This window comes from Eleutherodactylus coqui, chromosome 2, assembly GCF_035609145.1.
Source record: "Eleutherodactylus coqui strain aEleCoq1 chromosome 2, aEleCoq1.hap1, whole genome shotgun sequence".
NCBI classification, from domain to species: domain Eukaryota; kingdom Metazoa; phylum Chordata; class Amphibia; order Anura; family Eleutherodactylidae; genus Eleutherodactylus; species Eleutherodactylus coqui.
In genome coordinates this window covers 324,923,760-324,950,198 of record NC_089838.1, presented here as the reverse complement: position 1 = coordinate 324,950,198, position 26,439 = coordinate 324,923,760, and the positions used below count along the sequence as shown (strand labels likewise).

The following is a 26,439-nucleotide window of genomic DNA, read 5'->3' as shown; positions in this document are numbered from 1 at the left end:
AGAAGGAGGACGGTTTTGGAAAACTAATGAGGTGTGTTTTGGAGAATACAGTTGAGCGACGTCTCTGAACTCAGGAGTAGCCCTAACTGTGTCTTAACCTTTTCTTCAACACACGGTCATGAGATAGGCCTCTTGCTTAAGGCTATTGTTTTACAGACAGAGACAGGTGTGGTGTGAGGTTCATGAGAAGAAGTAAGGCTTTAGGAAGTAAGGAGAAGCACTTTTTTAACAATTGACACTACGATATGAAAAAAACTTAAATCAATAAGATAAACCGCTTGATTTCTATCAATGCTTTTTCCCAATGCTCTTAAAATCTTAGTTTTCATTGTCCGAACCTTATCTTTATAGAGATAATAGTCTCCATTGAAAATGTGTATGTGTCAAAGCTTTCAAATGTCCTTTTAATTTAGAGCGAATGCAATTATTTCTCTGACTTCTCTTTAAGGCGTATAAAAGATTCCGCTGTGAACAGGATTTGAACCTGTGCGGGGAAACCCCATTGGATTTCAAGTCCAACGCCTTAACCACTCGGCCATCACAGCTGCATTTCCACCTGTTTGCTGGATTTTTTGGGGAAACAGCAGGTTTGGGGGTTTGACATGAAAAAAGTTCAAATCAGTAGGATAAACTGCTTGATTTCTTTCAAAGCTTTTTTCCCCGCATTCTTAAAACTTTAGTTTTCATTGGCTAGACCTTACCTTTATGGAGATTATAGTCTCCATTGTGAATGTGTGTGTGGTAGAGGTTTGGAATCTCCTTTAAATTTAGAGCGCATGCAATTATTTCTCTGAAAGGACTTCTCTTCTCTCAGAGCGTATAAAACATTCCGCTGTGAACAGGATTTGAACCTATGCGGGGAGACCCCATTGGATTTCGAGTCCAACGCATTAACCTCTCGGCCATCACAGCCCATTTTTTCTCCACTCATCGGGTGCCTTTTGGATAGTATCGTTGGACAGATTGAAATAAAGCACTGCCCTAAGTGTGTCTAGCCCTTTTTAGCCACACAAAGTCATGAGAAAGTCCTCTTGCGTATGACTGTTGACTTACAGACAGAGACAGGTGTGATGTAAGGTTCATGAGAAGGAGGACGGTTTTGGAAAACTAATGAGGTGTGTTTTGGAGAATACAGTTGAGCGACGTCTCTGAACTCAGGAGTAGCCCTAACTGTGGCTTAACCTTTTCTTCAACACACGGTCATGAGATAGGCCTCTTGCTTAAGGCTATTGTTTTACAGACAGAGACAGGTGTGGTGTGAGGTTCATGAGAAGAAGTAAGGCTTTAGGAAGTAAGGAGAAGCACTTTTTTAACAATTGACACTACGATATGAAAAAAACTTAAATCAATAAGATAAACCGCTTGATTTCTATCAATGCTTTTTCCCAATGCTCTTAAAATCTTAGTTTTCATTGTCCGAACCTTATCTTTATAGAGATAATAGTCTCCATTGAAAATGTGTATGTGTCAAAGCTTTCAAATGTCCTTTTAATTTAGAGCGAATGCAATTATTTCTCTGACTTCTCTTTAAGGCGTATAAAAGATTCCGCTGTGAACAGGATTTGAACCTGTGCGGGGAAACCCCATTGGATTTCAAGTCCAACGCCTTAACCACTCGGCCATCACAGCTGCATTTCCACCTGTTTGCTGGATTTTTTGGGGAAACAGCAGGTTTGGGGGTTTGACATGAAAAAAGTTCAAATCAGTAGGATAAACTGCTTGATTTCTTTCAAAGCTTTTTTCCCCGCATTCTTAAAACTTTAGTTTTCATTGGCTAGACCTTACCTTTATGGAGATTATAGTCTCCATTGTGAATGTGTGTGTGGTAGAGGTTTGGAATCTCCTTTAAATTTAGAGCGCATGCAATTATTTCTCTGAAAGGACTTCTCTTCTCTCAGAGCGTATAAAACATTCCGCTGTGAACAGGATTTGAACCTATGCGGGGAGACCCCATTGGATTTCGAGTCCAACGCATTAACCTCTCGGCCATCACAGCCCATTTTTTCTCCACTCATCGGGTGCCTTTTGGATAGTATCGTTGGACAGATTGAAATAAAGCACTGCCCTAAGTGTGTCTAGCCCTTTTTAGCCACACAAAGTCATGAGAAAGTCCTCTTGCGTATGACTGTTGACTTACAGACAGAGACAGGTGTGATGTAAGGTTCATGAGAAGGAGGACGGTTTTGGAAAACTAATGAGGTGTGTTTTGGAGAATACAGTTGAGCGACGTCTCTGAACTCAGGAGTAGCCCTAACTGTGGCTTAACCTTTTCTTCAACACACGGTCATGAGATAGGCCTCTTGCTTAAGGCTATTGTTTTACAGACAGAGACAGGTGTGGTGTGAGGTTCATGAGAAGAAGTAAGGCTTTGGGAAGTAAGGAGAAGCACTTTTTTAACAATTGACACTACGATATGAAAAAAACTTAAATCAATAAGATAAACCGCTTGATTTCTATCAATGCTTTTTCCCAATGCTCTTAAAATCTTAGTTTTCATTGTCCGAACCTTATCTTTATAGAGATAATAGTCTCCATTGAAAATGTGTATGTGTCAAAGCTTTCGAATGTCCTTTTAATTTAGAGCGAATGCAATTATTTCTCTGACTTCTCCTTAAGGCGTATAAAAGATTCCGCTGTGAACAGGATTTGAACCTGTGCAGGGAAACCCCATTGGATTTCAAGTCCAACGCCTTAACCACTCGGCCATCAAAGCTGCATTTCCACCTGTTTGCTGGATTTTTTGGGGAAACAGCAGGTTTGGGGGTTTGACATGAAAAAAGTTCAAATCAGTAGGATAAACTGCTTGATTTCTTTCAAAGCTTTTTTCCCCGCATTCTTAAAACTTTAGTTTTCATTGGCTAGACCTTACCTTTATGGAGGTTATAGTCTCCATTGTGAATGTGTGTGTGGTAGAGGTTTGGAATCTGCTTTAAATTTAGAGCGCATGCAATTATTTCTCTGAAAGGACTTCTCTTCTCTCAGAGCGTATAAAACATTCCGCTGTGAACAGGATTGTGAACCTATGCGGGGAGACCCCATTGGATTTCGAGTCCAACGCCTTAACCTCTCGGCCATCACAGCCCATTTTATCTCCACTCATCGGGTGCCTTTTGGATAGTATCGTTGGACAGATTGAAATAAAGCACTGCCCTAAGTGTGTCTAGCCCTTTTTTGCCACACAAAGTCATGAGAAAGTCCTCTTGCGTATGACTGTTGACTTACAGACAGAGACAGGTGTGATGTAAGGTTCATGAGAAGGAGGACGGTTTTGGAAAACTAATGAGGTGTGTTTTGGAGAATACAGTTGAGCGACGTCTCTGAACTCAGGAGTAGCCCTAACTGTGTCTTAACCTTTTCTTCAACACACGGTCATGAGATAGGCCTCTTGCTTAAGGCTATTGTTTTACAGACAGAGACAGGTGTGGTGTGAGGTTCATGAGAAGAAGTAAGGCTTTGGGAAGTAAGGAGAAGCACTTTTTTAACAATTGACACTACGATATGAAAAAAACTTAAATCAATAAGATAAACCGCTTGATTTCTATCAATGCTTTTTCCCAATGCTCTTAAAATCTTAGTTTTCATTGTCCGAACCTTATCTTTATAGAGATAATAGTCTCCATTGAAAATGTGTATGTGTCAAAGCTTTCGAATGTCCTTTTAATTTAGAGCGAATGCAATTATTTCTCTGACTTCTCCTTAAGGCGTATAAAAGATTCCGCTGTGAACAGGATTTGAACCTGTGCAGGGAAACCCCATTGGATTTCAAGTCCAACGCCTTAACCACTCGGCCATCAAAGCTGCATTTCCACCTGTTTGCTGGATTTTTTGGGGAAACAGCAGGTTTGGGGGTTTGACATGAAAAAAGTTCAAATCAGTAGGATAAACTGCTTGATTTCTTTCAAAGCTTTTTTCCCCGCATTCTTAAAACTTTAGTTTTCATTGGCTAGACCTTACCTTTATGGAGGTTATAGTCTCCATTGTGAATGTGTGTGTGGTAGAGGTTTGGAATCTGCTTTAAATTTAGAGCGCATGCAATTATTTCTCTGAAAGGACTTCTCTTCTCTCAGAGCGTATAAAACATTCCGCTGTGAACAGGATTGTGAACCTATGCGGGGAGACCCCATTGGATTTCGAGTCCAACGCCTTAACCTCTCGGCCATCACAGCCCATTTTATCTCCACTCATCGGGTGCCTTTTGGATAGTATCGTTGGACAGATTGAAATAAAGCACTGCCCTAAGTGTGTCTAGCCCTTTTTTGCCACACAAAGTCATGAGAAAGTCCTCTTGCGTATGACTGTTGACTTACAGACAGAGACAGGTGTGATGTAAGGTTCATGAGAAGGAGAACGGTTTTAGAAAACTAATGAGGTGTGTTTTGGAGAATACAGTTGAGCGACGTCTCTGAACTCAGGAGTAGCCCTAACTGTGTCTTAACCTTTTCTTCAACACACGGTCATGAGATAGGCCTCTTGCTTAAGGCTATTGTTTTACAGACAGAGACAGGTGTGGTGTGAGGTTCATGAGAAGAAGTAAGGCTTTGGGAAGTAAGGAGAAGCACTTTTTTAACAATTGACACTACGATATGAAAAAAACTTAAATCAATAAGATAAACCGCTTGATTTCTATGAATGCTTTTTCCCAACGCTCTTAAAATCTTAGTTTTCATTGTCCGAACCTTATCTTTATAGAAATAATAGTCTCCATTGAAAATGTGTATGTGTCAAAGCTTTCGAATGTCCTTTTAATTTAGAGCGAATGCAATTATTTCTCTGACTTCTCTTTAAGGCGTATAAAAGGTTCCGCTGTGAACAGGATTTGAACCTGTGCGGGGAAACCCCATTGGATTTCAAGTCCAAAGCCTTAACCACTCGGCCATCACAGCTGCATTTCCACCTGTTTGTTGGATTTTTGGGGGAAACAGCAGGTTTGGGGGTTTGACATGAAAAAAGTTCAAATCAGTAGGATAAACTGCTTGATTTCTTTCAAAACTTTTTTCCCCCCATTCTTAAAACTTTAGTTTTCATTGGCTAGACCTTGGTTTGGAATCTCTTTTAAATTTAGAGCGCATGCAATTATTTCTCTGAAAGGACTTCTCTTCTCTCAGAGCGTATAAAACATTCCGCTGTGAACAGGATTGTGAACCTATGCGGGGAGACCCCATTGGATTTCGAGTCCAACGCCTTAACCTCTCGGCCATCACAGCCCATTTTATCTCCACTCAACGGGTGCCTTTTGGATAGTATCGTTGGACAGATTGAAATAAAGCACTGCCCTAAGTGTGTCTAGCCCTTTTTTGCCACACAAAGTCATGAGAAAGTCCTCTTGCGTATGACTGTTGACTTACAGACAGAGACAGGTGTGATGTAAGGTTCATGAGAAGGAGGACGGTTTTGGAAAACTAATGAGGTGTGTTTTGGAGAATACAGTTGAGCGACGTCTCTGAACTCAGGAGTAGCCCTAACTGTGTCTTAACCTTTTCTTCAACACACGGTCATGAGATAGGCCTCTTGCTTAAGGCTATTGTTTTACAGACAGAGACAGGTGTGGTGTGAGGTTCATGAGAAGAAGTAAGGCTTTGGGAAGTAAGGAGAAGCACTTTTTTAACAATTGACACTACGATATGAAAAAAACTTAAATCAATAAGATAAACCGCTTGATTTCTATCAATGCTTTTTCCCAACGCTCTTAAAATCTTAGTTTTCATTGTCCGAACCTTATCTTTATAGAAATAATAGTCTCCATTGAAAATGTGTATGTGTCAAAGCTTTCGAATGTCCTTTTAATTTAGAGCGAATGCAATTATTTCTCTGACTTCTCTTTAAGGCGTATAAAAGATTCCGCTGTGAACAGGATTTGAACCTGTGCGGGGAAACCCCATTGGATTTCAAGTCCAACACCTTAACCACTCAGCCATCACAGCTGCATTTCCACCTGTTTGTTGGATTTTTGGGGGAAACAGCAGGTTTGGGGGTTTCACATGAAAAAAGTTCAAATCAGTAGGATAAACTGCTTGATTTCTTTCAAAACTTTTTTCCCCCCATTCTTAAAACTTTAGTTTTCATTGGCTAGACCTTGGTTTGGAATCTCTTTTAAATTTAGAGCGCATGCAATTATTTCTCTGAAAGGACTTCTCTTCTCTCAGAGCGTATAAAACATTCCGCTGTGAACAGGATTGTGAACCTATGCGGGGAGACCCCATTGGATTTCGAATCCAACGCCTTAACCTCTCGGCCATCACAGCCCATTTTATCTCCACTCATCGGGTGCCTTTTGGATAGTATCGTTGGACAGATTGAAATAAAGCACTGCCCTAAGTGTGTCTAGCCCTTTTTTGCCACACAAAGTCATGAGAAAGTCCTCTTGCGTATGACTGTTGACTTACAGACAGAGACAGGTGTGATGTAAGGTTCATGAGAAGGAGGACGGTTTTGGAAAACTAATGAGGTGTGTTTTGGAGAATACAGTTGAGCGACGTCTCTGAACTCAGGAGTAGCCCTAACTGTGTCTTAACCTTTTCTTCAACACACGGTCATGAGATAGGCCTCTTGCTTAAGGCTATTGTTTTACAGACAGAGACAGGTGTGGTGTGAGGTTCATGAGAAGAAGTAAGGCTTTGGGAAGTAAGGAGAAGCACTTTTTTAACAATTGACACTACGATATGAAAAAAACTTAAATCAATAAGATAAACCGCTTGATTTCTATCAATGCTTTTTCCCAACGCTCTTAAAATCTTAGTTTTCATTGTCCGAACCTTATCTTTATAGAAATAATAGTCTCCATTGAAAATGTGTATGTGTCAAAGCTTTCGAATGTCCTTTTAATTTAGAGCGAATGCAATTATTTCTCTGACTTCTCTTTAAGGCGTATAAAAGGTTCCGCTGTGAACAGGATTTGAACCTGTGCGGGGAAACCCCATTGGATTTCAAGTCCAACGCCTTAACCACTCGGCCATCACAGCTGCATTTCCACCTGTTTGTTGGATTTTTGGGGGAAACAGCAGGTTTGGGGGTTTGACATGAAAAAAGTTCAAATCAGTAGGATAAACTGCTTGATTTCTTTCAAAACTTTTTTCCCCCCATTCTTAAAACTTTAGTTTTCATTGGCTAGACCTTGGTTTGGAATCTCTTTTAAATTTAGAGCGCATGCAATTATTTCTCTGAAAGGACTTCTCTTCTCTCAGAGCGTATAAAACATTCCGCTGTGAACAGGATTGTGAACCTATGCGGGGAGACCCCATTGGATTTCGAGTCCAACGCCTTAACCTCTCGGCCATCACAGCCCATTTTATCTCCACTCATCGGGTGCCTTTTGGATAGTATCGTTGGACAGATTGAAATAAAGCACTGCCCTAAGTGTGTCTAGCCCTTTTTTGCCACACAAAGTCATGAGAAAGTCCTCTTGCGTATGACTGTTGACTTACAGACAGAGACAGGTGTGATGTAAGGTTCATGAGAAGGAGGACGGTTTTGGAAAACTAATGAGGTGTGTTTTGGAGAATACAGTTGAGCGACGTCTCTGAACTCAGGAGTAGCCCTAACTGTGTCTTAACCTTTTCTTCAACACACGGTCATGAGATAGGCCTCTTGCTTAAGGCTATTGTTTTACAGACAGAGACAGGTGTGGTGTGAGGTTCATGAGAAGAAGTAAGGCTTTGGGAAGTAAGGAGAAGCACTTTTTTAACAATTGACACTACGATATGAAAAAAACTTAAATCAATAAGATAAACCGCTTGATTTCTATCAATGCTTTTTCCCAACGCTCTTAAAATCTTAGTTTTCATTGTCCGAACCTTATCTTTATAGAAATAATAGTCTCCATTGAAAATGTGTATGTGTCAAAGCTTTCGAATGTCCTTTTAATTTAGAGCGAATGCAATTATTTCTCTGACTTCTCTTTAAGGCGTATAAAAGATTCCGCTGTGAACAGGATTTGAACCTGTGCGGGGAAACCCCATTGGATTTCAAGTCCAACGCCTTAACCACTCGGCCATCACAGCTGCATTTCCACCTGTTTGTTGGATTTTTGGGGGAAACAGCAGGTTTGGGGGTTTCACATGAAAAAAGTTCAAATCAGTAGGATAAACTGCTTGATTTCTTTCAAAACTTTTTTCCCCCCATTCTTAAAACTTTAGTTTTCATTGGCTAGACCTTGGTTTGGAATCTCTTTTAAATTTAGAGCGCATGCAATTATTTCTCTGAAAGGACTTCTCTTCTCTCAGAGCGTATAAAACATTCCGCTGTGAACAGGATTGTGAACCTATGCGGGGAGACCCCATTGGATTTCGAATCCAACGCCTTAACCTCTCGGCCATCACAGCCCATTTTATCTCCACTCATCGGGTGCCTTTTGGATAGTATCGTTGGACAGATTGAAATAAAGCACTGCCCTAAGTGTGTCTAGCCCTTTTTTGCCACACAAAGTCATGAGAAAGTCCTCTTGCGTATGACTGTTGACTTACAGACAGAGACAGGTGTGATGTAAGGTTCATGAGAAGGAGGACGGTTTTGGAAAACTAATGAGGTGTGTTTTGGAGAATACAGTTGAGCGACGTCTCTGAACTCAGGAGTAGCCCTAACTGTGTCTTAACCTTTTCTTCAACACACGGTCATGAGATAGGCCTCTTGCTTAAGGCTATTGTTTTACAGACAGAGACAGGTGTGGTGTGAGGTTCATGAGAAGAAGTAAGGCTTTGGGAAGTAAGGAGAAGCACTTTTTTAACAATTGACACTACGATATGAAAAAAACTTAAATCAATAAGATAAACCGCTTGATTTCTATCAATGCTTTTTCCCAACGCTCTTAAAATCTTAGTTTTCATTGTCCGAACCTTATCTTTATAGAGATGATAGTCTCCATTGAAAATGTGTATGTGTCAAAGCTTTCGAATGTCCTTTTAATTTAGAGCGAATGCAATTATTTCTCTGACTTCTCTTTAAGGCGTATAAAAGATTCCGCTGTGAACAGGATTTGAACCTGTGCGGGGAAACCCCATTGGATTTCAAGTCCAACGCCTTAACCACTCGGCCATCACAGCTGCATTTCCACCTGTTTGTTGGATTTTTGGGGGAAACAGCAGGTTTGGGGGTTTCACATGAAAAAAGTTCAAATCAGTAGGATAAACTGCTTGATTTCTTTCAAAACTTTTTTCCCCCCATTCTTAAAACTTTAGTTTTCATTGGCTAGACCTTGGTTTGGAATCTCTTTTAAATTTAGAGCGCATGCAATTATTTCTCTGAAAGGACTTCTCTTCTCTCAGAGCGTATAAAACATTCCGCTGTGAACAGGATTGTGAACCTATGCGGGGAGACCCCATTGGATTTCGAATCCAACGCCTTAACCTCTCGGCCATCACAGCCCATTTTATCTCCACTCATCGGGTGCCTTTTGGATAGTATCGTTGGACAGATTGAAATAAAGCACTGCCCTAAGTGTGTCTAGCCCTTTTTTGCCACACAAAGTCATGAGAAAGTCCTCTTGCGTATGACTGTTGACTTACAGACAGAGACAGGTGTGATGTAAGGTTCATGAGAAGGAGGACGGTTTTGGAAAACTAATGAGGTGTGTTTTGGAGAATACAGTTGAGAGACGTCTCTGAACTCAGGAGTAGCCCTAACTGTGTCTTAACCTTTTCTTCAACACACGGTCATGAGATAGGCCTCTTGCTTAAGGCTATTGTTTTACAGACAGAGACAGGTGTGGTGTGAGGTTCATGAGAAGAAGTAAGGCTTTGGGAAGTAAGGAGAAGCACTTTTTTAACAATTGACACTACGATATGAAAAAAACTTAAATCAATAAGATAAACCGCTTGATTTCTATCAATGCTTTTTCCCAACGCTCTTAAAATCTTAGTTTTCATTGTCCGAACCTTATCTTTATAGAAATAATAGTCTCCATTGAAAATGTGTATGTGTCAAAGCTTTCGAATGTCCTTTTAATTTAGAGCGAATGCAATTATTTCTCTGACTTCTCTTTAAGGCGTATAAAAGGTTCAGCTGTGAACAGGATTTGAACCTGTGCGGGGAAACCCCATTGGATTTCAAGTCCAACGCCTTAACCACTCGGCCATCACAGCTGCATTTCCACCTGTTTGTTGGATTTTTGGGGGAAACAGCAGGTTTGGGGGTTTGACATGAAAAAAGTTCAAATCAGTAGGATAAACTGCTTGATTTCTTTCAAAACTTTTTTCCCCCCATTCTTAAAACTTTAGTTTTCATTAGCTAGACCTTGGTTTGGAATCTCTTTTAAATTTAGAGCACATGCAATTATTTCTCTGAAAGGACTTCTCTTCTCTCAGAGCGTATAAAACATTCCGCTGTGAACAGGATTGTGAACCTATGCGGGGAGACCCCATTGGATTTCGAGTCCAACGCCTTAACCTCTCGGCCATCACAGCCCATTTTATCTCCACTCATCGGGTGCCTTTTGGATAGTATCGTTGGACAGATTGAAATAAAGCACTGCCCTAAGTGTGTCTAGCCCTTTTTTGCCACACAAAGTCATGAGAAAGTCCTCTTGCGTATGACTGTTGACTTACAGACAGAGACAGGTGTGATGTAAGGTTCATGAGAAGGAGGACGGTTTTGGAAAACTAATGAGGTGTGTTTTGGAGAATACAGTTGAGCGACGTCTCTGAACTCAGGAGTAGCCCTAACTGTGTCTTAACCTTTTCTTCAACACACGGTCATGAGATAGGCCTCTTGCTTAAGGCTATTGTTTTACAGACAGAGACAGGTGTGGTGTGAGGTTCATGAGAAGAAGTAAGGCTTTGGGAAGTAAGGAGAAGCACTTTTTTAACAATTGACACTACGATATGAAAAAAACTTAAATCAATAAGATAAACCGCTTGATTTCTATCAATGCTTTTTCCCAACGCTCTTAAAATCTTAGTTTTCATTGTCCGAACCTTATCTTTATAGAAATAATAGTCTCCATTGAAAATGTGTATGTGTCAAAGCTTTCGAATGTCCTTTTAATTTAGAGCGAATGCAATTATTTCTCTGACTTCTCTTTAAGGCGTATAAAAGGTTCCGCTGTGAACAGGATTTGAACCTGTGCGGGGAAACCCCATTGGATTTCAAGTCCAACGCCTTAACCACTCGGCCATCACAGCTGCATTTCCACCTGTTTGTTGGATTTTTGGGGGAAACAGCAGGTTTGGGGGTTTGACATGAAAAAAGTTCAAATCAGTAGGATAAACTGCTTGATTTCTTTCAAAACTTTTTTCCCCCATTGTTAAAACTTTAGTTTTCATTGGCTAGACCTTGGTTTGGAATCTCTTTTAAATTTAGAGCGCATGCAATTATTTCTCTGAAAGGACTTCTCTTCTCTCAGAGCGTATAAAACATTCCGCTGTGAACAGGATTGTGAACCTATGCGGGGAGACCCCATTGGATTTCGAGTCCAACGCCTTAACCTCTCGGCCATCACAGCCCATTTTATCTCCACTCATCGGGTGCCTTTTGGATAGTATCGTTGGACAGATTGAAATAAAGCACTGCCCTAAGTGTGTCTAGCCCTTTTTTGCCACACAAAGTCATGAGAAAGTCCTCTTGCGTATGACTGTTGACTTACAGACAGAGACAGGTGTGATGTAAGGTTCATGAGAAGGAGGACGGTTTTGGAAAACTAATGAGGTGTGTTTTGGAGAATACAGTTGAGCGACGTCTCTGAACTCAGGAGTAGCCCTAACTGTGTCTTAACCTTTTCTTCAACACACGGTCATGAGATAGGCCTCTTGCTTAAGGCTATTGTTTTACAGACAGAGACAGGTGTGGTGTGAGGTTCATGAGAAGAAGTAAGGCTTTGGGAAGTAAGGAGAAGCACTTTTTTAACAATTGACACTACGATATGAAAAAAACTTAAATCAATAAGATAAACCGCTTGATTTCTATCAATGCTTTTTCCCAACGCTCTTAAAATCTTAGTTTTCATTGTCCGAACCTTATCTTTATAGAAATAATAGTCTCCATTGAAAATGTGTATGTGTCAAAGCTTTCGAATGTCCTTTTAATTTAGAGCGAATGCAATTATTTCTCTGACTTCTCTTTAAGGCGTATGAAAGATTCCGCTGTGAACAGGATTTGAACCTGTGCGGGGAAACCCCATTGGATTTCAAGTCCAATGCCTTAACCACTCGGCCATCACAGCTGCATTTCCACCTGTTTGTTGGATTTTTGGGGGAAACAGCAGGTTTGGGGGTTTCACATGAAAAAAGTTCAAATCAGTAGGATAAACTGCTTGATTTCTTTCAAAACTTTTTTCCCCCCATTCTTAAAACTTTAGTTTTCATTGGCTAGACCTTGGTTTGGAATCTCTTTTAAATTTAGAGCGCATGCAATTATTTCTCTGAAAGGACTTCTCTTCTCTCAGAGCGTATAAAACATTCCGCTGTGAACAGGATTGTGAACCTATGCGGGGAGACCCCATTGGATTTCGAATCCAACGCCTTAACCTCTCGGCCATCACAGCCCATTTTATCTCCACTCATCGGGTGCCTTTTGGATAGTATCGTTGGACAGATTGAAATAAAGCACTGCCCTAAGTGTGTCTAGCCCTTTTTTGCCACACAAAGTCATGAGAAAGTCCTCTTGCGTATGACTGTTGACTTACAGACAGAGACAGGTGTGATGTAAGGTTCATGAGAAGGAGGACGGTTTTGGAAAACTAATGAGGTGTGTTTTGGAGAATACAGTTGAGCGACGTCTCTGAACTCAGGAGTAGCCCTAACTGTGTCTTAACCTTTTCTTCAACACACGGTCATGAGATAGGCCTCTTGCTTAAGGCTATTGTTTTACAGACAGAGACAGGTGTGGTGTGAGGTTCATGAGAAGAAGTAAGGCTTTGGGAAGTAAGGAGAAGCACTTTTTTAACAATTGACACTACGATATGAAAAAAACTTAAATCAATAAGATAAACCGCTTGATTTCTATCAATGCTTTTTCCCAACGCTCTTAAAATCTTAGTTTTCATTGTCCGAACCTTATCTTTATAGAAATAATAGTCTCCATTGAAAATGTGTATGTGTCAAAGCTTTCGAATGTCCTTTTAATTTAGAGCGAATGCAATTACTTCTCTGACTTCTCTTTAAGGCGTATAAAAGGTTCAGCTGTGAACAGGATTTGAACCTGTGCGGGGAAACCCCATTGGATTTCAAGTCCAACGCCTTAACCACTCGGCCATCACAGCTGCATTTCCACCTGTTTGTTGGATTTTTGGGGGAAACAGCAGGTTTGGGGGTTTGACATGAAAAAAGTTCAAATCAGTAGGATAAACTGCTTGATTTCTTTCAAAACTTTTTTCCCCCCATTCTTAAAACTTTAGTTTTCATTAGCTAGACCTTGGTTTGGAATCTCTTTTAAATTTAGAGCACATGCAATTATTTCTCTGAAAGGACTTCTCTTCTCTCAGAGCGTATAAAACATTCCGCTGTGAACAGGATTGTGAACCTATGCGGGGAGACCCCATTGGATTTCGAGTCCAACGCCTTAACCTCTCGGCCATCACAGCCCATTTTATCTCCACTCATCGGGTGCCTTTTGGATAGTATCGTTGGACAGATTGAAATAAAGCACTGCCCTAAGTGTGTCTAGCCCTTTTTTGCCACACAAAGTCATGAGAAAGTCCTCTTGCGTATGACTGTTGACTTACAGACAGAGACAGGTGTGATGTAAGGTTCATGAGAAGGAGGACGGTTTTGGAAAACTAATGAGGTGTGTTTTGGAGAATACAGTTGAGCGACGTCTCTGAACTCAGGAGTAGCCCTAACTGTGTCTTAACCTTTTCTTCAACACACGGTCATGAGATAGGCCTCTTGCTTAAGGCTATTGTTTTACAGACAGAGACAGGTGTGGTGTGAGGTTCATGAGAAGAAGTAAGGCTTTGGGAAGTAAGGAGAAGCACTTTTTTAACAATTGACACTACGATATGAAAAAAACTTAAATCAATAAGATAAACCGCTTGATTTCTATCAATGCTTTTTCCCAACGCTCTTAAAATCTTAGTTTTCATTGTCCGAACCTTATCTTTATAGAAATAATAGTCTCCATTGAAAATGTGTATGTGTCAAAGCTTTCGAATGTCCTTTTAATTTAGAGCGAATGCAATTATTTCTCTGACTTCTCTTTAAGGCGTATAAAAGGTTCCGCTGTGAACAGGATTTGAACCTGTGCGGGGAAACCCCATTGGATTTCAAGTCCAACGCCTTAACCACTCGGCCATCACAGCTGCATTTCCACCTGTTTGTTGGATTTTTGGGGGAAACAGCAGGTTTGGGGGTTTCACATGAAAAAAGTTCAAATCAGTAGGATAAACTGCTTGATTTCTTTCAAAACTTTTTTCCCCCCATTCTTAAAACTTTAGTTTTCATTGGCTAGACCTTGGTTTGGAATCTCTTTTAAATTTAGAGCGCATGCAATTATTTCTCTGAAAGGACTTCTCTTCTCTCAGAGCGTATAAAACATTCCGCTGTGAACAGGATTGTGAACCTATGCGGGGAGACCCCATTGGATTTCGAATCCAACGCCTTAACCTCTCGGCCATCACAGCCCATTTTATCTCCACTCATCGGGTGCCTTTTGGATAGTATCGTTGGACAGATTGAAATAAAGCACTGCCCTAAGTGTGTCTAGCCCTTTTTTGCCACACAAAGTCATGAGAAAGTCCTCTTGCGTATGACTGTTGACTTACAGACAGAGACAGGTGTGATGTAAGGTTCATGAGAAGGAGGACGGTTTTGGAAAACTAATGAGGTGTGTTTTGGAGAATACAGTTGAGCGACGTCTCTGAACTCAGGAGTAGCCCTAACTGTGTCTTAACCTTTTCTTCAACACACGGTCATGAGATAGGCCTCTTGCTTAAGGCTATTGTTTTACAGACAGAGACAGGTGTGGTGTGAGGTTCATGAGAAGAAGTAAGGCTTTGGGAAGTAAGGAGAAGCACTTTTTTAACAATTGACACTACGATATGAAAAAAACTTAAATCAATAAGATAAACCGCTTGATTTCTATCAATGCTTTTTCCCAACGCTCTTAAAATCTTAGTTTTCATTGTCCGAACCTTATCTTTATAGAAATAATAGTCTCCATTGAAAATGTGTATGTGTCAAAGCTTTCGAATGTCCTTTTAATTTAGAGCGAATGCAATTATTTCTCTGACTTCTCTTTAAGGCGTATAAAAGGTTCAGCTGTGAACAGGATTTGAACCTGTGCGGGGAAACCCCATTGGATTTCAAGTCCAACGCCTTAACCACTCGGCCATCACAGCTGCATTTCCACCTGTTTGTTGGATTTTTGGGGGAAACAGCAGGTTTGGGGGTTTGACATGAAAAAAGTTCAAATCAGTAGGATAAACTGCTTGATTTCTTTCAAAACTTTTTTCCCCCCATTCTTAAAACTTTAGTTTTCATTAGCTAGACCTTGGTTTGGAATCTCTTTTAAATTTAGAGCACATGCAATTATTTCTCTGAAAGGACTTCTCTTCTCTCAGAGCGTATAAAACATTCCGCTGTGAACAGGATTGTGAACCTATGCGGGGAGACCCCATTGGATTTCGAGTCCAACGCCTTAACCTCTCGGCCATCACAGCCCATTTTATCTCCACTCATCGGGTGCCTTTTGGATAGTATCGTTGGACAGATTGAAATAAAGCACTGCCCTAAGTGTGTCTAGCCCTTTTTTGCCACACAAAGTCATGAGAAAGTCCTCTTGCGTATGACTGTTGACTTACAGACAGAGACAGGTGTGATGTAAGGTTCATGAGAAGGAGGACGGTTTTGGAAAACTAATGAGGTGTGTTTTGGAGAATACAGTTGAGCGACGTCTCTGAACTCAGGAGTAGCCCTAACTGTGTCTTAACCTTTTCTTCAACACACGGTCATGAGATAGGCCTCTTGCTTAAGGCTATTGTTTTACAGACAGAGACAGGTGTGGTGTGAGGTTCATGAGAAGAAGTAAGGCTTTGGGAAGTAAGGAGAAGCACTTTTTTAACAATTGACACTACGATATGAAAAAAACTTAAATCAATAAGATAAACCGCTTGATTTCTATCAATGCTTTTTCCCAACGCTCTTAAAATCTTAGTTTTCATTGTCCGAACCTTATCTCTATAGAAATAATAGTCTCCATTGAAAATGTGTATGTGTCAAAGCTTTCGAATGTCCTTTTAATTTAGAGCGAATGCAATTATTTCTCTGACTTCTCTTTAAGGCGTATAAAAGGTTCCGCTGTGAACAGGATTTGAACCTGTGCGGGGAAACCCCATTGGATTTCAAGTCCAACGCCTTAACCACTCGGCCATCACAGCTGCATTTCCACCTGTTTGTTGGATTTTTGGGGGAAACAGCAGGTTTGGGGGTTTCACATGAAAAAAGTTCAAATCAGTAGGATAAACTGCTTGATTTCTTTCAAAACTTTTTTCCCCCCATTCTTAAAACTTTAGTTTTCATTGGCTAGACCTTGGTTTGGAATCTCTTTTAAATTTAGAGCGCATGCAATTATTTCTCTGAAAGGACTTCTCTTCTCTCAGAGCGTATAAAACATTCCGCTGTGAACAGGATTGTGAACCTATGCGGGGAGACCCCATTGGATTTCGAATCCAACGCCTTAACCTCTCGGCCATCACAGCCCATTTTATCTCCACTCATCGGGTGCCTTTTGGATAGTATCGTTGGACAGATTGAAATAAAGCACTGCCCTAAGTGTGTCTAGCCCTTTTTTGCCACACAAAGTCATGAGAAAGTCCTCTTGCGTATGACTGTTGACTTACAGACAGAGACAGGTGTGATGTAAGGTTCATGAGAAGGAGGACGGTTTTGGAAAACTAATGAGGTGTGTTTTGGAGAATACAGTTGAGCGACGTCTCTGAACTCAGGAGTAGCCCTAACTGTGTCTTAACCTTTTCTTCAACACACGGTCATGAGATAGGCCTCTTGCTTAAGGCTATTGTTTTACAGACAGAGACAGGTGTGGTGTGAGGTTCATGAGAAGAAGTAAGGCTTTGGGAAGTAAGGAGAAGCACTTTTTTAACAATTGACACTACGATATGAAAAAAACTTAAATCAATAAGATAAACCGCTTGATTTCTATCAATGCTTTTTCCCAACGCTCTTAAAATCTTAGTTTTCATTGTCCGAACCTTATCTTTATAGAAATAATAGTCTCCATTGAAAATGTGTATGTGTCAAAGCTTTCGAATGTCCTTTTAATTTAGAGCGAATGCAATTATTTCTCTGACTTCTCTTTAAGGCGTATAAAAGGTTCAGCTGTGAACAGGATTTGAACCTGTGCGGGGAAACCCCATTGGATTTCAAGTCCAACGCCTTAACCACTCGGCCATCACAGCTGCATTTCCACCTGTTTGTTGGATTTTTGGGGGAAACAGCAGGTTTGGGGGTTTGACATGAAAAAAGTTCAAATCAGTAGGATAAACTGCTTGATTTCTTTCAAAACTTTTTTCCCCCCATTCTTAAAACTTTAGTTTTCATTAGCTAGACCTTGGTTTGGAATCTCTTTTAAATTTAGAGCACATGCAATTATTTCTCTGAAAGGACTTCTCTTCTCTCAGAGCGTATAAAACATTCCGCTGTGAACAGGATTGTGAACCTATGCGGGGAGACCCCATTGGATTTCGAGTCCAACGCCTTAACCTCTCGGCCATCACAGCCCATTTTATCTCCACTCATCGGGTGCCTTTTGGATAGTATCGTTGGACAGATTGAAATAAAGCACTGCCCTAAGTGTGTCTAGCCCTTTTTTGCCACACAAAGTCATGAGAAAGTCCTCTTGCGTATGACTGTTGACTTACAGACAGAGACAGGTGTGATGTAAGGTTCATGAGAAGGAGGACGGTTTTGGAAAACTAATGAGGTGTGTTTTGGAGAATACAGTTGAGCGACGTCTCTGAACTCAGGAGTAGCCCTAACTGTGTCTTAACCTTTTCTTCAACACACGGTCATGAGATAGGCCTCTTGCTTAAGGCTATTGTTTTACAGACAGAGACAGGTGTGGTGTGAGGTTCATGAGAAGAAGTAAGGCTTTGGGAAGTAAGGAGAAGCACTTTTTTAACAATTGACACTACGATATGAAAAAAACTTAAATCAATAAGATAAACCGCTTGATTTCTATCAATGCTTTTTCCCAACGCTCTTAAAATCTTAGTTTTCATTGTCCGAACCTTATCTTTATAGAAATAATAGTCTCCATTGAAAATGTGTATGTGTCAAAGCTTTCGAATGTCCTTTTAATTTAGACCGAATGCAATTATTTCTCTTACTTCTCTTTAAGGCATATAAAAGATTCCGCTGTGAACAGGATTTGAACCTGTGCAGGGAAACCCCATTGGATTTCAAGTCCAACGCCTTAACCACTCGGCCATCACAGCTGCATTTCCACCTGTTTGTTGGATTTTTGGGGGAAACAGCAGGTTTGGGGGTTTCACATGAAAAAAGTTCAAATCAGTAGGATAAACTGCTTGATTTCTTTCAAAACTTTTTTCCCCCATTGTTAAAACTTGAGTTTTCATTGGCTAGACCTTGGTTTGGAATCTCTTTTAAATTTAGAGCGCATGCAATTATTTCTCTGAAAGGACTTCTCTTCTCTCAGAGCGTATAAAACATTCCGCTGTGAACAGGATTGTGAACCTATGCGGGGAGACCCCATTGGATTTCGAGTCCAACGCCTTAACCTCTCGGCCATCACAGCCCATTTTATCTCCACTCATCGGGTGCCTTTTGGATAGTATCGTTGGACAGATTGAAATAAAGCACTGCCCTAAGTGTGTCTAGCCCTTTTTTGCCACACAAAGTCATGAGAAAGTCCTCTTGCGTATGACTGTTGACTTACAGACAGAGACAGGTGTGATGTAAGGTTCATGAGAAGGAGGACGGTTTTGGAAAACTAATGAGGTGTGTTTTGGAGAATACAGTTGAGCGACGTCTCTGAACTCAGGAGTAGCCCTAACTGTGTCTTAACCTTTTCTTCAACACACGGTCATGAGATAGGCCTCTTGCTTAAGGCTATTGTTTTACAGACAGAGACAGGTGTGGTGTGAGGTTCATGAGAAGAAGTAAGGCTTTGGGAAGTAAGGAGAAGCACTTTTTTAACAATTGACACTACGATATGAAAAAAACTTAAATCAATAAGATAAACCGCTTGATTTCTATCAATGCTTTTTCCCAACGCTCTTAAAATCTTAGTTTTCATTGTCCGAACCTTATCTTTATAGAAATAATAGTCTCCATTGAAAATGTGTATGTGTCAAAGCTTTCGAATGTCCTTTTAATTTAGAGCGAATGCAATTATTTCTCTGACTTCTCTTTAAGGCGTATAAAAGGTTCAGCTGTGAACAGGATTTGAACCTGTGCGGGGAAACCCCATTGGATTTCAAGTCCAACGCCTTAACCACTCGGCCATCACAGCTGCATTTCCACCTGTTTGTTGGATTTTTGGGGGAAACAGCAGGTTTGGGGGTTTGACATGAAAAAAGTTCAAATCAGTAGGATAAACTGCTTGATTTCTTTCAAAACTTTTTTCCCCCCATTCTTAAAACTTTAGTTTTCATTAGCTAGACCTTGGTTTGGAATCTCTTTTAAATTTAGAGCACATGCAATTATTTCTCTGAAAGGACTTCTCTTCTCTCAGAGCGTATAAAACATTCCGCTGTGAACAGGATTGTGAACCTATGCGGGGAGACCCCATTGGATTTCGAGTCCAACGCCTTAACCTCTCGGCCATCACAGCCCATTTTATCTCCACTCATCGGGTGCCTTTTGGATAGTATCGTTGGACAGATTGAAATAAAGCACTGCCCTAAGTGTGTCTAGCCCTTTTTTGCCACACAAAGTCATGAGAAAGTCCTCTTGCGTATGACTGTTGACTTACAGACAGAGACAGGTGTGATGTAAGGTTCATGAGAAGGAGGACGGTTTTGGAAAACTAATGAGGTGTGTTTTGGAGAATACAGTTGAGCGACGTCTCTGAACTCAGGAGTAGCCCTAACTGTGTCTTAACCTTTTCTTCAACACACGGTCATGAGATAGGCCTCTTGCTTAAGGCTATTGTTTTACAGACAGAGACAGGTGTGGTGTGAGGTTCATGAGAAGAAGTAAGGCTTTGGGAAGTAAGGAGAAGCACTTTTTTAACAATTGACACTACGATATGAAAAAAACTTAAATCAATAAGATAAACCGCTTGATTTCTATCAATGCTTTTTCCCAACGCTCTTAAAATCTTAGTTTTCATTGTCCGAACCTTATCTTTATAGAAATAATAGTCTCCATTGAAAATGTGTATGTGTCAAAGCTTTCGAATGTCCTTTTAATTTAGAGCGAATGCAATTATTTCTCTTACTTCTCTTTAAGGCATATAAAAGATTCCGCTGTGAACAGGATTTGAACCTGTGCAGGGAAACCCCATTGGATTTCAAGTCCAACGCCTTAACCACTCGGCCATCACAGCTGCATTTCCACCTGTTTGCTGGATTTTTGGGGGAAACAGCAGGTTTGGGGGTTTGACATGAAAAAAGTTCAAATCAGTAGGATAAACTGCTTGATTTCTTTCAAAACTTTTTTCCCCCATTGTTAAAACTTTAGTTTTCATTGGCTAGACCTTGGTTTGGAATCTCTTTTAAATTTAGAGCGCATGCAATTATTTCTCTGAAAAGACTTCTCTTCTCTCAGAGCGTATAAAACAATCAGCTGTGAACAGGATTTGAACCTATGCGGGGAGACCCCATTGGATTTCGAGTCCAACGCCTTAACCTCTCGGCCATCACAGCCCATTTTATCTCCACTCATCGGGTGCCTTTTGGATAGTATCGTTGGACAGATTGAAATAAAGCACTGCCCTAAGTGTGTCTAGCCCTTTTTTGCCACACAAAGTCATGAGAAAGTCCTCTTGCGTATGACTGTTGACTTACAGACAGAGACAGGTGTGATGTAAGGTTCATGAGAAGGAGAACGGTTTTAGAAAACTAATGAGGTGTGTTTTGGAGAATACAGTTGAGCGACGTCTCTGAACTCAGGAGTAGCCCTAACTGTGTCTTAACCTTTTCTTCAACACACGGTCATGAGATAGGCCTCTTGCTTAAGGCTATTGTTTTACAGACAGAGACAGGTGTGGTGTGAGGTTCATGAGAAGAAGTAAGGCTTTGGGAAGTAAGGAGAAGCACTTTTTTAACAATTGACACTACGATATGAAAAAAACTTAAATCAATAAGATAAACCGCTTGATTTCTATCAATGCTTTTTCCCAACGCTCTTAAAATCTTAGTTTTCATTGTCCGAACCTTATCTTTATAGAAATAATAGTCTCCATTGAAAATGTGTATGTGTCAAAGCTTTCGAATGTCCTTTTAATTTAGAGCGAATGCAATTATTTCTCTGACTTCTCTTTAAGGCGTATAAAAGATTCCGCTGTGAACAGGATTTGAACCTGTGCGGGGAAACCCCATTGGATTTCAAGTCTAACGCCTTAACCACTCGGCCATCACAGCTGCATTTCCACCTGTTTGTTGGATTTTTGGGGGAAACAGCAGGTTTGGGGGTTTCACATGAAAAAAGTTCAAATCAGTAGGATAAACTGCTTGATTTCTTTCAAAACTTTTTTCCCCCCATTCTTAAAACTTTAGTTTTCATTGGCTAGACCTTGGTTTGGAATCTCTTTTAAATTTAGAGCGCATGCAATTATTTCTCTGAAAGGACTTCTCTTCTCTCAGAGCGTATAAAACATTCCGCTGTGAACAGGATTGTGAACCTATGCGGGGAGACCCCATTGGATTTCGAATCCAACGCCTTAACCTCTCGGCCATCACAGCCCATTTTATCTCCACTCATCGGGTGCCTTTTGGATAGTATCGTTGGACAGATTGAAATAAAGCACTGCCCTAAGTGTGTCTAGCCCTTTTTTGCCACACAAAGTCATGAGAAAGTCCTCTTGCGTATGACTGTTGACTTACAGACAGAGACAGGTGTGATGTAAGGTTCATGAGAAGGAGGACGGTTTTGGAAAACTAATGAGGTGTGTTTTGGAGAATACAGTTGAGCGACGTCTCTGAACTCAGGAGTAGCCCTAACTGTGTCTTAACCTTTTCTTCAACACACGGTCATGAGATAGGCCTCTTGCTTAAGGCTATTGTTTTACAGACAGAGACAGGTGTGGTGTGAGGTTCATGAGAAGAAGTAAGGCTTTGGGAAGTAAGGAGAAGCACTTTTTTAACAATTGACACTACGATATGAAAAAAACTTAAATCAATAAGATAAACCGCTTGATTTCTATCAATGCTTTTTCCCAACGCTCTTAAAATCTTAGTTTTCATTGTCCGAACCTTATCTTTATAGAAATAATAGTCTCCATTGAAAATGTGTATGTGTCAAAGCTTTCGAATGTCCTTTTAATTTAGAGCGAATGCAATTATTTCTCTGACTTCTCTTTAAGGCGTATAAAAGGTTCAGCTGTGAACAGGATTTGAACCTGTGCGGGGAAACCCCATTGGATTTCAAGTCCAACGCCTTAACCACTCGGCCATCACAGCTGCATTTCCACCTGTTTGTTGGATTTTTGGGGGAAACAGCAGGTTTGGGGGTTTGACATGAAAAAAGTTCAAATCAGTAGGATAAACTGCTTGATTTCTTTCAAAACTTTTTTCCCCCCATTCTTAAAACTTTAGTTTTCATTAGCTAGACCTTGGTTTGGAATCTCTTTTAAATTTAGAGCACATGCAATTATTTCTCTGAAAGGACTTCTCTTCTCTCAGAGCGTATAAAACATTCCGCTGTGAACAGGATTGTGAACCTATGCGGGGAGACCCCATTGGATTTCGAGTCCAACGCCTTAACCTCTCGGCCATCACAGCCCATTTTATCTCCACTCATCGGGTGCCTTTTGGATAGTATCGTTGGACAGATTGAAATAAAGCACTGCCCTAAGTGTGTCTAGCCCTTTTTTGCCACACAAAGTCATGAGAAAGTCCTCTTGCGTATGACTGTTGACTTACAGACAGAGACAGGTGTGATGTAAGGTTCATGAGAAGGAGGACGGTTTTGGAAAACTAATGAGGTGTGTTTTGGAGAATACAGTTGAGCGACGTCTCTGAACTCAGGAGTAGCCCTAACTGTGTCTTAACCTTTTCTTCAACACACGGTCATGAGATAGGCCTCTTGCTTAAGGCTATTGTTTTACAGACAGAGACAGGTGTGGTGTGAGGTTCATGAGAAGAAGTAAGGCTTTGGGAAGTAAGGAGAAGCACTTTTTTAACAATTGACACTACGATATGAAAAAAACTTAAATCAATAAGATAAACCGCTTGATTTCTATCAATGCTTTTTCCCAACGCTCTTAAAATCTTAGTTTTCATTGTCCGAACCTTATCTTTATAGAAATAATAGTCTCCATTGAAAATGTGTATGTGTCAAAGCTTTCGAATGTCCTTTTAATTTAGACCGAATGCAATTATTTCTCTTACTTCTCTTTAAGGCATATAAAAGATTCCGCTGTGAACAGGATTTGAACCTGTGCAGGGAAACCCCATTGGATTTCAAGTCCAACGCCTTAACCACTCGGCCATCACAGCTGCATTTCCACCTGTTTGTTGGATTTTTGGGGGAAACAGCAGGTTTGGGGGTTTGACATGAAAAAAGTTCAAATCAGTAGGATAAACTGCTTGATTTCTTTCAAAACTTTTTTCCCCCATTGTTAAAACTTGAGTTTTCATTGGCTAGACCTTGGTTTGGAATCTCTTTTAAATTTAGAGCGCATGCAATTATTTCTCTGAAAGGACTTCTCTTCTCTCAGAGCGTATAAAACATTCCGCTGTGAACAGGATTGTGAACCTATGCGGGGAGACCCCATTGGATTTCGAGTCCAACGCCTTAACCTCTCGGCCATCACAGCCCATTTTATCTCCACTCATCGGGTGCCTTTTGGATAGTATCGTTGGACAGATTGAAATAAAGCACTGCCCTAAGTGTGTCTAGCCCTTTTTTGCCACACAAAGTCATGAGAAAGTCCTCTTGCGTATGACTGTTGACTTACAGACAGAGACAGGTGTGATGTAAGGTTCATGAGAAGGAGGACGGTTTTGGAAAACTAATGAGGTGTGTTTTGGAGAATACAGTTGAGCGACGTCTCTGAACTCAGGAGTAGCCCTAACTGTGTCTTAACCTTTTCTTCAACACACGGTCATGAGATAGGCCTCTTGCTTAAGGCTATTGTTTTACAGACAGAGACAGGTGTGGTGTGAGGTTCATGAGAAGAAGTAAGGCTTTGGGAAGTAAGGAGAAGCACTTTTTTAACAATTGACACTACGATATGAAAAAAACTTAAATCAATAAGATAAACCGCTTGATTTCTATCAATGCTTTTTCCCAACGCTCTTAAAATCTTAGTTTTCATTGTCCGAACCTTATCTTTATAGAAATAATAGTCTCCATTGAAAATGTGTATGTGTCAAAGCTTTCGAATGTCCTTTTAATTTAGAGCGAATGCAATTATTTCTCTGACTTCTCTTTAAGGCGTATAAAAGGTTCCGCTGTGAACAGGATTTGAACCTGTGCGGGGAAACCCCATTGGATTTCAAGTCCAACGCCTTAACCACTCGGCCATCACAGCTGCATTTCCACCTGTTTGTTGGATTTTTGGGGGAAACAGCAGGTTTGGGGGTTTCACATGAAAAAAGTTCAAATCAGTAGGATAAACTGCTTGATTTCTTTCAAAACTTTTTTCCCCCCATTCTTAAAACTTTAGTTTTCATTGGCTAGACCTTGGTTTGGAATCTCTTTTAAATTTAGAGCGCATGCAATTATTTCTCTGAAAGGACTTCTCTTCTCTCAGAGCGTATAAAACATTCCGCTGTGAACAGGATTGTGAACCTATGCGGGGAGACCCCATTGGATTTCGAATCCAACGCCTTAACCTCTCGGCCATCACAGCCCATTTTATCTCCACTCATCGGGTGCCTTTTGGATAGTATCGTTGGACAGATTGAAATAAAGCACTGCCCTAAGTGTGTCTAGCCCTTTTTTGCCACACAAAGTCATGAGAAAGTCCTCTTGCGTATGACTGTTGACTTACAGACAGAGACAGGTGTGATGTAAGGTTCATGAGAAGGAGGACGGTTTTGGAAAACTAATGAGGTGTGTTTTGGAGAATACAGTTGAGCGACGTCTCTGAACTCAGGAGTAGCCCTAACTGTGTCTTAACCTTTTCTTCAACACACGGTCATGAGATAGGCCTCTTGCTTAAGGCTATTGTTTTACAGACAGAGACAGGTGTGGTGTGAGGTTCATGAGAAGAAGTAAGGCTTTGGGAAGTAAGGAGAAGCACTTTTTTAACAATTGACACTACGATATGAAAAAAACTTAAATCAATAAGATAAACCGCTTGATTTCTATCAATGCTTTTTCCCAACGCTCTTAAAATCTTAGTTTTCATTGTCCGAACCTTATCTTTATAGAAATAATAGTCTCCATTGAAAATGTGTATGTGTCAAAGCTTTCGAATGTCCTTTTAATTTAGAGCGAATGCAATTATTTCTCTGACTTCTCTTTAAGGCGTATAAAAGGTTCAGCTGTGAACAAGATTTGAACCTGTGCGGGGAAACCCCATTGGATTTCAAGTCCAACGCCTTAACCACTCGGCCATCACAGCTGCATTTCCACCTGTTTGTTGGATTTTTGGGGGAAACAGCAGGTTTGGGGGTTTGACATGAAAAAAGTTCAAATCAGTAGGATAAACTGCTTGATTTCTTTCAAAACTTTTTTCCCCCCATTCTTAAAACTTTAGTTTTCATTAGCTAGACCTTGGTTTGGAATCTCTTTTAAATTTAGAGCACATGCAATTATTTCTCTGAAAGGACTTCTCTTCTCTCAGAGCGTATAAAACATTCCGCTGTGAACAGGATTGTGAACCTATGCGGGGAGACCCCATTGGATTTCGAGTCCAACGCCTTAACCTCTCGGCCATCACAGCCCATTTTATCTCCACTCATCGGGTGCCTTTTGGATAGTATCGTTGGACAGATTGAAATAAAGCACTGCCCTAAGTGTGTCTAGCCCTTTTTTGCCACACAAAGTCATGAGAAAGTCCTCTTGCGTATGACTGTTGACTTACAGACAGAGACAGGTGTGATGTAAGGTTCATGAGAAGGAGGACGGTTTTGGAAAACTAATGAGGTGTGTTTTGGAGAATACAGTTGAGCGACGTCTCTGAACTCAGGAGTAGCCCTAACTGTGTCTTAACCTTTTCTTCAACACACGGTCATGAGATAGGCCTCTTGCTTAAGGCTATTGTTTTACAGACAGAGACAGGTGTGGTGTGAGGTTCATGAGAAGAAGTAAGGCTTTGGGAAGTAAGGAGAAGCACTTTTTTAACAATTGACACTACGATATGAAAAAAACTTAAATCAATAAGATAAACCGCTTGATTTCTATCAATGCTTTTTCCCAACGC

The 26,439-nt window shown here is 40.6% G+C and overlaps 50 non-coding genes across 50 annotated transcripts; all 50 read right to left on the bottom strand.

Annotated features, from left to right (window-relative positions):
- Positions 1–463: 463 nt before the first annotated feature.
- Positions 464–545, bottom strand: TRNAS-UGA (transfer RNA serine (anticodon UGA)). Its single transcript has one exon. It is a non-coding gene; the product is annotated as a tRNA-Ser (tRNA).
- A 285-nt stretch (positions 546–830) lies between these two features.
- TRNAS-CGA (transfer RNA serine (anticodon CGA)) lies at positions 831–912 on the bottom strand. The gene has a single exon. It is a non-coding gene; the product is annotated as a tRNA-Ser (tRNA).
- Positions 913–1,547: 635 nt separating this feature from the next.
- Positions 1,548–1,629, bottom strand: TRNAS-UGA (transfer RNA serine (anticodon UGA)). Its single transcript has one exon. It is a non-coding gene; the product is annotated as a tRNA-Ser (tRNA).
- A 285-nt stretch (positions 1,630–1,914) lies between these two features.
- On the bottom strand, positions 1,915–1,996 carry TRNAS-CGA (transfer RNA serine (anticodon CGA)). The gene has a single exon. It is a non-coding gene; the product is annotated as a tRNA-Ser (tRNA).
- Positions 1,997–2,631: 635 nt separating this feature from the next.
- TRNAS-UGA (transfer RNA serine (anticodon UGA)) lies at positions 2,632–2,713 on the bottom strand. Its single transcript has one exon. It is a non-coding gene; the product is annotated as a tRNA-Ser (tRNA).
- A 285-nt stretch (positions 2,714–2,998) lies between these two features.
- TRNAS-CGA (transfer RNA serine (anticodon CGA)) lies at positions 2,999–3,081 on the bottom strand. Its single transcript has one exon. It is a non-coding gene; the product is annotated as a tRNA-Ser (tRNA).
- A 635-nt stretch (positions 3,082–3,716) lies between these two features.
- Positions 3,717–3,798, bottom strand: TRNAS-UGA (transfer RNA serine (anticodon UGA)). Its single transcript has one exon. It is a non-coding gene; the product is annotated as a tRNA-Ser (tRNA).
- Positions 3,799–4,083: 285 nt separating this feature from the next.
- On the bottom strand, positions 4,084–4,166 carry TRNAS-CGA (transfer RNA serine (anticodon CGA)). Its single transcript has one exon. It is a non-coding gene; the product is annotated as a tRNA-Ser (tRNA).
- A 635-nt stretch (positions 4,167–4,801) lies between these two features.
- Positions 4,802–4,883, bottom strand: TRNAS-UGA (transfer RNA serine (anticodon UGA)). The gene has a single exon. It is a non-coding gene; the product is annotated as a tRNA-Ser (tRNA).
- Positions 4,884–5,121: 238 nt separating this feature from the next.
- TRNAS-CGA (transfer RNA serine (anticodon CGA)) lies at positions 5,122–5,204 on the bottom strand. Its single transcript has one exon. It is a non-coding gene; the product is annotated as a tRNA-Ser (tRNA).
- Positions 5,205–5,839: 635 nt separating this feature from the next.
- On the bottom strand, positions 5,840–5,921 carry TRNAS-UGA (transfer RNA serine (anticodon UGA)). Its single transcript has one exon. It is a non-coding gene; the product is annotated as a tRNA-Ser (tRNA).
- Positions 5,922–6,159: 238 nt separating this feature from the next.
- TRNAS-CGA (transfer RNA serine (anticodon CGA)) lies at positions 6,160–6,242 on the bottom strand. The gene has a single exon. It is a non-coding gene; the product is annotated as a tRNA-Ser (tRNA).
- A 635-nt stretch (positions 6,243–6,877) lies between these two features.
- On the bottom strand, positions 6,878–6,959 carry TRNAS-UGA (transfer RNA serine (anticodon UGA)). The gene has a single exon. It is a non-coding gene; the product is annotated as a tRNA-Ser (tRNA).
- Positions 6,960–7,197: 238 nt separating this feature from the next.
- Positions 7,198–7,280, bottom strand: TRNAS-CGA (transfer RNA serine (anticodon CGA)). The gene has a single exon. It is a non-coding gene; the product is annotated as a tRNA-Ser (tRNA).
- Positions 7,281–7,915: 635 nt separating this feature from the next.
- On the bottom strand, positions 7,916–7,997 carry TRNAS-UGA (transfer RNA serine (anticodon UGA)). The gene has a single exon. It is a non-coding gene; the product is annotated as a tRNA-Ser (tRNA).
- A 238-nt stretch (positions 7,998–8,235) lies between these two features.
- On the bottom strand, positions 8,236–8,318 carry TRNAS-CGA (transfer RNA serine (anticodon CGA)). Its single transcript has one exon. It is a non-coding gene; the product is annotated as a tRNA-Ser (tRNA).
- A 635-nt stretch (positions 8,319–8,953) lies between these two features.
- TRNAS-UGA (transfer RNA serine (anticodon UGA)) lies at positions 8,954–9,035 on the bottom strand. The gene has a single exon. It is a non-coding gene; the product is annotated as a tRNA-Ser (tRNA).
- Positions 9,036–9,273: 238 nt separating this feature from the next.
- On the bottom strand, positions 9,274–9,356 carry TRNAS-CGA (transfer RNA serine (anticodon CGA)). The gene has a single exon. It is a non-coding gene; the product is annotated as a tRNA-Ser (tRNA).
- A 635-nt stretch (positions 9,357–9,991) lies between these two features.
- On the bottom strand, positions 9,992–10,073 carry TRNAS-UGA (transfer RNA serine (anticodon UGA)). The gene has a single exon. It is a non-coding gene; the product is annotated as a tRNA-Ser (tRNA).
- Positions 10,074–10,311: 238 nt separating this feature from the next.
- Positions 10,312–10,394, bottom strand: TRNAS-CGA (transfer RNA serine (anticodon CGA)). Its single transcript has one exon. It is a non-coding gene; the product is annotated as a tRNA-Ser (tRNA).
- A 635-nt stretch (positions 10,395–11,029) lies between these two features.
- Positions 11,030–11,111, bottom strand: TRNAS-UGA (transfer RNA serine (anticodon UGA)). Its single transcript has one exon. It is a non-coding gene; the product is annotated as a tRNA-Ser (tRNA).
- A 237-nt stretch (positions 11,112–11,348) lies between these two features.
- Positions 11,349–11,431, bottom strand: TRNAS-CGA (transfer RNA serine (anticodon CGA)). The gene has a single exon. It is a non-coding gene; the product is annotated as a tRNA-Ser (tRNA).
- Positions 11,432–12,066: 635 nt separating this feature from the next.
- TRNAS-UGA (transfer RNA serine (anticodon UGA)) lies at positions 12,067–12,148 on the bottom strand. Its single transcript has one exon. It is a non-coding gene; the product is annotated as a tRNA-Ser (tRNA).
- Positions 12,149–12,386: 238 nt separating this feature from the next.
- TRNAS-CGA (transfer RNA serine (anticodon CGA)) lies at positions 12,387–12,469 on the bottom strand. The gene has a single exon. It is a non-coding gene; the product is annotated as a tRNA-Ser (tRNA).
- Positions 12,470–13,104: 635 nt separating this feature from the next.
- On the bottom strand, positions 13,105–13,186 carry TRNAS-UGA (transfer RNA serine (anticodon UGA)). The gene has a single exon. It is a non-coding gene; the product is annotated as a tRNA-Ser (tRNA).
- Positions 13,187–13,424: 238 nt separating this feature from the next.
- Positions 13,425–13,507, bottom strand: TRNAS-CGA (transfer RNA serine (anticodon CGA)). The gene has a single exon. It is a non-coding gene; the product is annotated as a tRNA-Ser (tRNA).
- Positions 13,508–14,142: 635 nt separating this feature from the next.
- On the bottom strand, positions 14,143–14,224 carry TRNAS-UGA (transfer RNA serine (anticodon UGA)). Its single transcript has one exon. It is a non-coding gene; the product is annotated as a tRNA-Ser (tRNA).
- A 238-nt stretch (positions 14,225–14,462) lies between these two features.
- On the bottom strand, positions 14,463–14,545 carry TRNAS-CGA (transfer RNA serine (anticodon CGA)). The gene has a single exon. It is a non-coding gene; the product is annotated as a tRNA-Ser (tRNA).
- A 635-nt stretch (positions 14,546–15,180) lies between these two features.
- On the bottom strand, positions 15,181–15,262 carry TRNAS-UGA (transfer RNA serine (anticodon UGA)). Its single transcript has one exon. It is a non-coding gene; the product is annotated as a tRNA-Ser (tRNA).
- A 238-nt stretch (positions 15,263–15,500) lies between these two features.
- TRNAS-CGA (transfer RNA serine (anticodon CGA)) lies at positions 15,501–15,583 on the bottom strand. The gene has a single exon. It is a non-coding gene; the product is annotated as a tRNA-Ser (tRNA).
- Positions 15,584–16,218: 635 nt separating this feature from the next.
- Positions 16,219–16,300, bottom strand: TRNAS-UGA (transfer RNA serine (anticodon UGA)). Its single transcript has one exon. It is a non-coding gene; the product is annotated as a tRNA-Ser (tRNA).
- A 238-nt stretch (positions 16,301–16,538) lies between these two features.
- Positions 16,539–16,621, bottom strand: TRNAS-CGA (transfer RNA serine (anticodon CGA)). Its single transcript has one exon. It is a non-coding gene; the product is annotated as a tRNA-Ser (tRNA).
- Positions 16,622–17,256: 635 nt separating this feature from the next.
- Positions 17,257–17,338, bottom strand: TRNAS-UGA (transfer RNA serine (anticodon UGA)). Its single transcript has one exon. It is a non-coding gene; the product is annotated as a tRNA-Ser (tRNA).
- A 238-nt stretch (positions 17,339–17,576) lies between these two features.
- Positions 17,577–17,659, bottom strand: TRNAS-CGA (transfer RNA serine (anticodon CGA)). Its single transcript has one exon. It is a non-coding gene; the product is annotated as a tRNA-Ser (tRNA).
- Positions 17,660–18,294: 635 nt separating this feature from the next.
- On the bottom strand, positions 18,295–18,376 carry TRNAS-UGA (transfer RNA serine (anticodon UGA)). Its single transcript has one exon. It is a non-coding gene; the product is annotated as a tRNA-Ser (tRNA).
- Positions 18,377–18,613: 237 nt separating this feature from the next.
- TRNAS-CGA (transfer RNA serine (anticodon CGA)) lies at positions 18,614–18,696 on the bottom strand. Its single transcript has one exon. It is a non-coding gene; the product is annotated as a tRNA-Ser (tRNA).
- A 635-nt stretch (positions 18,697–19,331) lies between these two features.
- TRNAS-UGA (transfer RNA serine (anticodon UGA)) lies at positions 19,332–19,413 on the bottom strand. The gene has a single exon. It is a non-coding gene; the product is annotated as a tRNA-Ser (tRNA).
- A 238-nt stretch (positions 19,414–19,651) lies between these two features.
- On the bottom strand, positions 19,652–19,734 carry TRNAS-CGA (transfer RNA serine (anticodon CGA)). Its single transcript has one exon. It is a non-coding gene; the product is annotated as a tRNA-Ser (tRNA).
- A 635-nt stretch (positions 19,735–20,369) lies between these two features.
- On the bottom strand, positions 20,370–20,451 carry TRNAS-UGA (transfer RNA serine (anticodon UGA)). Its single transcript has one exon. It is a non-coding gene; the product is annotated as a tRNA-Ser (tRNA).
- Positions 20,452–20,688: 237 nt separating this feature from the next.
- Positions 20,689–20,770, bottom strand: TRNAS-CGA (transfer RNA serine (anticodon CGA)). Its single transcript has one exon. It is a non-coding gene; the product is annotated as a tRNA-Ser (tRNA).
- A 635-nt stretch (positions 20,771–21,405) lies between these two features.
- On the bottom strand, positions 21,406–21,487 carry TRNAS-UGA (transfer RNA serine (anticodon UGA)). The gene has a single exon. It is a non-coding gene; the product is annotated as a tRNA-Ser (tRNA).
- A 238-nt stretch (positions 21,488–21,725) lies between these two features.
- On the bottom strand, positions 21,726–21,808 carry TRNAS-CGA (transfer RNA serine (anticodon CGA)). The gene has a single exon. It is a non-coding gene; the product is annotated as a tRNA-Ser (tRNA).
- A 635-nt stretch (positions 21,809–22,443) lies between these two features.
- On the bottom strand, positions 22,444–22,525 carry TRNAS-UGA (transfer RNA serine (anticodon UGA)). The gene has a single exon. It is a non-coding gene; the product is annotated as a tRNA-Ser (tRNA).
- A 238-nt stretch (positions 22,526–22,763) lies between these two features.
- TRNAS-CGA (transfer RNA serine (anticodon CGA)) lies at positions 22,764–22,846 on the bottom strand. Its single transcript has one exon. It is a non-coding gene; the product is annotated as a tRNA-Ser (tRNA).
- A 635-nt stretch (positions 22,847–23,481) lies between these two features.
- Positions 23,482–23,563, bottom strand: TRNAS-UGA (transfer RNA serine (anticodon UGA)). Its single transcript has one exon. It is a non-coding gene; the product is annotated as a tRNA-Ser (tRNA).
- Positions 23,564–23,800: 237 nt separating this feature from the next.
- On the bottom strand, positions 23,801–23,883 carry TRNAS-CGA (transfer RNA serine (anticodon CGA)). Its single transcript has one exon. It is a non-coding gene; the product is annotated as a tRNA-Ser (tRNA).
- A 635-nt stretch (positions 23,884–24,518) lies between these two features.
- Positions 24,519–24,600, bottom strand: TRNAS-UGA (transfer RNA serine (anticodon UGA)). Its single transcript has one exon. It is a non-coding gene; the product is annotated as a tRNA-Ser (tRNA).
- A 238-nt stretch (positions 24,601–24,838) lies between these two features.
- On the bottom strand, positions 24,839–24,921 carry TRNAS-CGA (transfer RNA serine (anticodon CGA)). The gene has a single exon. It is a non-coding gene; the product is annotated as a tRNA-Ser (tRNA).
- A 635-nt stretch (positions 24,922–25,556) lies between these two features.
- On the bottom strand, positions 25,557–25,638 carry TRNAS-UGA (transfer RNA serine (anticodon UGA)). The gene has a single exon. It is a non-coding gene; the product is annotated as a tRNA-Ser (tRNA).
- A 238-nt stretch (positions 25,639–25,876) lies between these two features.
- Positions 25,877–25,959, bottom strand: TRNAS-CGA (transfer RNA serine (anticodon CGA)). Its single transcript has one exon. It is a non-coding gene; the product is annotated as a tRNA-Ser (tRNA).
- Between the last annotated feature and the right edge of the window lie 480 nt (positions 25,960–26,439).